The sequence below is a fragment of the Sturnira hondurensis genome, unplaced genomic scaffold, assembly GCF_014824575.4.
Source record: "Sturnira hondurensis isolate 20B ecotype Veracruz unplaced genomic scaffold, ASM1482457v3 Scaffold0009686, whole genome shotgun sequence".
NCBI lineage: Eukaryota > Metazoa > Chordata > Mammalia > Chiroptera > Phyllostomidae > Sturnira > Sturnira hondurensis.
The window spans coordinates 134,956-140,339 of NW_028082317.1; the positions used below are offsets into that span (position 1 = coordinate 134,956).

The following is a 5,384-nucleotide window of genomic DNA, read 5'->3' on the forward strand; positions in this document are numbered from 1 at the left end:
GAGGAGAGGCTTAGGAATCTCTAGGACATCTTTAAACATTCCAATATCCGAATTATAGGGGTACCAGAAGGGGAAGAGGAACAGCCATGAGTAGAAAACTTATTTGAACAAATAATAAAGGAGAACTTCCTCAGTCTGGCAAAGGAAATAGACTTCTAGGAAATCCAGGAAGCTCAGAGAGTCCCAAAGAAGTTGGACCCAAGAAGGAACACACCAAGGCACATCATAATTACATTGCCCAAGATTAAAATGAAGGAGAGAATCCTAGAAGCAGCAAGAGATAAGGGGACAGTCACCTACAAAGGAGTTCCCATCAGACTGTCAGCGGATTTCTCAAAAGAGACCTTGCAGGCAAGAAGGGGCTGGAAAGAAATATTCCAAGTCATGAAATCCAAAGACCTACATCCAAGATTGCTTTATCCAGCAAAGCTTTCATTTAGAATGGAAGGACAGATAAAGTGCTTCTCAGATAAGGGCAAGTTCAAGGAGTTCATCATCACCAAGCCCTTATTCTATGAAATGCTAAAGGGACTTATATAAGAAAAAGAAGATGAAAAATGCAAATAGTGAAGGACAGCAAACTCACAATTATCAACAACCACACTTAAAAGAAAAGCAAACCAAGAGGACAGCTAGATCAGGAGCAGAACCATAGAAATGAAGAATACATGGAGGGCTAGCAACAGGGGAGTGGGAGGAGGAGAAGGGGGGAGAAGGTACAGAAAATAGCATAGACAATAGGTAGAAAATAGATAGGGGGGAGGGCAAGAGTAGTAGGGGAAATATAGAATCTAAAGAACTTGAGACATGTGGTCATAAACTAAAGGGGGGGATTGGTGGGGGGGTGTGCAGGGTGGAGAAGAATGAAGGGGGGAATAGAACAACAACTGTAATGGTATAATCAATGAAATATATTTTAAAAAGGAAAAAAAAGAAAAAAATGGAACACACACACATACATACATGTCATTTGCAGCTTGCCTGTGGATTAAAAAAANAACTAAAGGGGGGGATTGGTGGGGGGTGTGTGCAGGATGGAGAAGAATGAAGGGGGGAATAGAACAACAACTGTAATGGTATAATCAATGAAATATATTTTAAAAAGGAAAAAAGGAAAAAAAAGAAAAAAATGGAACACACACACATACATACATGTCATTTGCAGCTTGCCTGTGGATTAAAAAAAATGAATCTAGCTTCTTAGGATAAACTTATTTTTAGACACAGTCTTGTTCTTTATTCTCTAGCAAGCAGAATTTTGTATATATTTAAAATTTATTTTATTCCTAATTTAGACTAACTTGGTTCTATCCTTCCTTTTCTTGACAGTTAGGATAAAATGGTATGGAATTTTTTAAATTATCATTTCCTGAATCCATTGATATAGAGAACAGAGGAAAAACAAAATACAAAATGTAGACAGAAAAAAGATGAAACTGCGGTAGATCAAAGTACAAACTGAAGGTAATAAAGCAATTACTGGAAGGCACAGAGTGTAGGAGAGTTAAAAAAGAAGGGAGATAGAAGGAGATGGGGAGCTAGAGAAAAATCTAGAAGAAACTGAATAGAAAAAAGAGGAGAAACCATATAGAATTTTTTCAGAGTTTTATCAAATTTTTGTTTATTTGACCTTCAAACACTCCTGTGATGGAAATAGAACGTTTGTCAACACACTTATGTAGCCCATGAGAACTCTGAGGTTCAAAGAGGTCAAGGACCTTCCTATGGTCTGATGCCAGGAGGTGCCAGGAGGTGCCAGAAGGTGCCAGAAGGTAGTGGTGAGAAAGTAGAATCCTGGTTTCCTGATTATTCTTTCTGTTTTGCTTTCTGTTCAACTAATCTTATAAAAATCTTTTTATACCCTTTCTCCCCGCACCTCATCCCTCTGGCAAACATCATCCTTCTTCTAGATGGTGGGGCTGGAAGAAATAGATGGAAGACACGAAGGTGGAGCAGAACCAGGGCCCAGGGCTTCACCTTCTGGTGAAGCCTTTCTGCCTAACCCTGTTCCTTCTGGTGAAGGGAGTTCTCTCTGTATATGAAGCTCTTTCTGTTTTTTTTATTTGCTCAGTTTTTAAAGATCCGACATGTGGTGGATTTATATGTTGTCTGTCTTTCTCTCTCTGACTTATTTCACTTAGCATAAATCCTCTGGATTCACCCATGTTGTCACAAATGGCAAGATTTCATTCTTTTTTATGGCTGAACAATATTCAATTGTATATATGTACATATATGCCACACCTTCTCCATTCATTCATCTGTCTATGGTCACCTAGGTTGTTTCCATATCCTGGCTGTTGTAAAAAGATGGACATTAATTTTAATCCAAATGGTGCAGAAAGCAAAGACTCCAGATAGGGAGCCAGCATGGTGCAAGGGGTAAAATTAAGTGGAAAGAGAATAAAAGCTTATGGCAATTTGGGGAAAATAGGAAAAGTATATAACTATCTTGGATAAATTTTTCAAAGTTTGATGCATTGTTAGGTCCAGAGACCTCAGATGTGCACAGAAGAGACACCTCTCACCTCCTCCTAGTTTGTGTGATTTGAAAGCTTCCATTAATTGTCATTAGATTATTTTATATGCCTGCACTTTTCCTATGCTAAGAATGGTGCATCAATGGAAAAAACAATCACACGATTATCGTGTTTTTCTCCACTTATCTCTAATGCATGTTTTATGAGCCAAAGTTGTGTCATCTGAGCAACAACAGGAGTAAAAACAGGGGCACAAAGATCCTGCTGTGTGTGCAATTCTTTGAAATCTGTTTTCCTGAACAAACAAGTTAGTTGAAAGAACAAAGTCTGAAAGTGAATCATAAACTCTTGTTTTGTTAGAACAGAAACTGTTTTTGAAAACATCTCTGTTGGATTTGGGGGCACAGATGGGCAATGGGGACTAGAAATTAACTATAAATTTCCAAGAAGGAGTTAGACCAACTGAAAAATATGTTCTGTCTTTTCTTTCTTTTTCTTTTTCAACAATTCAAAAGCAAGATAACACAAATTTTCAACACACTGAAAACACAGAACACTGTTTAAGGCTTTAAGTAAATAGATTTTGTTAACTCTCACATAAATGAGTTTAATAAATGGAAAAGCCATCTTTAATATAAAAAGAAAGCTTTGGCAAGGCCCAAAATAAATTTTAAATTTGGCTGCTTAGGAACTAATGTAAGCTATTGGTGATGACATTAAAAACCTTATGGCATTTGCATTATTTAAAATTATGTAGCTGAAAGAATTCCTCTAAATTGTATTACTTTCACTACTGGATGTTGGTATAATTCTTTTGACTAGGAAAGCAAAAAGTATTAAATTTAAAAATAAAAATACTTTACATTGAGGCAATTTAAATGCTTTTTTCTCAGAACACTACCATATCTATTGGGAAATCTTTGGAAATTTGAATGAAATGTATATGTCTACATAGAACGATTTGTTTAAATCATTCAAACAGTATTTGAAATTTCTTTTTAAATTGCAATCTGGGGTTTAAGCCTAAAGAGTCCAGGTTTTTATTTATACACACATGATGCTTTGGAGATATTTGTCCATTCATAAGACTTGGGTGACTTTAAAAATGTCCAACAAGAGTTGATCAAGCAAAAATAAAATATTGACTTATGCTTTTTGAAAATTATTTTAAGGATAAAATCAAGAAGATTTTCCTGAATTATAAAATAAATCAGTTAATAAAAGTTCCCCACATTTGGATAACACATAAATACCCTAGTAACTTTGTTTTGGAAATTCCTGAATTGAGCTCTGTGTCCAGCTCCATTTGCTTCTGGCAGAGTAACTGACTGATAGTCAATAAAATTGAATGACTAGAAATTTACAAAAGAATGAATTTTGTTCTTTGACTCTCTGATTTTTTCATTGATTTACAAAATATTTGATAAACATTGCTTCCATTTTCACGTCTGGCCATATTTAAATGTCAAGGACATAAAACTATAAGGTTAGTTTTATACATGCTGAGTTTTCAAACAAAGTTATTTTACTAGTTTCTTAGTTTGTCATTATCTATCAGTGTGAGCACTGGCAAACCACTGCTTTTGCTTCATACTATTGAGTGTCCACAATGTTCCAGAGGGTGGTTGGTGGGCACTGCCAGCCTCCTGGTGATCATTCAGTGATCACCTGTTCTCCGCACTGCGTGGTGCTGGCTCTCGGGCACAGAGTCCCTTTGAACATTCCGTTTAGGTGTGGCATGAATGTGATTTTGTTTACAGGGCAATGGTCCTCCTGGTTACACTCTGCCAGGAATTGAGGCTCTTTCCCAGAAAGAATGCTTTTCCAAAGGGTAGATAAATATCCCCTCCCATTATATGGAGAGTTAATAAGATAACCACAAACTACAGGCACACACCCAAGGACAGCGTTGAGTGCGAAAGCTTGAAACATGATTCTGTCACAAGGAAGCCTGATGGCATGCTGAACATCAGATAGATGACAGGGCAGAGAAGCCCACAGACCAGAGTGCCAGCCATGAGTGAGCAAGAAGGCAGACACTTCCCAGGCACCTAAGTTACACAGAGGAGAGGGTAAGAAGAGTTAAAGAGAAAACTGAGAACAGAATCTATCTATAAGGAGTGGCAGAAAGGTAAGAAAGCCTGCATGCACACATTTATCAGTTGACGTGTTGAGGCATAATGACAGAGACTAAAGAAGGTGTAGTTAAAAAAATAAGGTCTGTGTCCTGAGAACACAACCCAGAGACAAATATGCAGACAGTCAGCATGTGAGGCAAACAATTGCACCTCTCGGTAGGTATGAGCTGAGACCTAAGGCAGCACCAAGGAAGGGAATAGTAACTCTGCCCTGGGACTGTGGGGAGTCTCTGCTGAGGAGAACAATTTCAGTTCTGTCATAGGGAGTGAAATATGATTTTAGGTGCAAATTTAACAGTTAAGTGTATATTTTCCTTTCATTGGCGTAAATCAATAAAAAGAAAATACCCAACTGAAGCATCATGAGAATTTCAGTGTGACTGGAGCGAAGGCATTATGTGAGGAAAGAATGAGGGATGGGGTGGGAAGGGCTGGGGTTGGAAGGATGAAATTCACAGGAGAGTTTAGAGCAAGGCTATAAATAATAGAATGAATTCCTGAGGCATTTAGATTGGTCTCTGAGGAACTCCGGAGGGGTATGTGTGTGCATACATACTCAATGCATGTATGTGGTTGTGTAGATGCTTATTTCATTGACTGAGGATGAGAACAGAGATGAAAGGACAGGCTCTGAAGGAACAATAATGATCTTAATCTTGGTCATTTTCCACTTAAAATGCTATAGGACCTCCATGGAGAGATGACCAGAATGCAAATGGAATTATTGTACAAGTGTAAGGAAATCTTTAACAAAATAAAACCCAGA

At 37.6% G+C, this 5,384-nt stretch overlaps 1 long non-coding RNA gene across 1 annotated transcript; it reads left to right on the forward strand.

The window, feature by feature from the left end:
• Positions 1-4,362: 4,362 nt before the first annotated feature.
• LOC118994668 (uncharacterized) lies at positions 4,363-5,384 on the forward strand. Its single transcript, XR_005068118.1, has 2 exons — positions 4,363-4,611; positions 5,304-5,384. It is a non-coding gene; the product is annotated as an uncharacterized LOC118994668 (long non-coding RNA).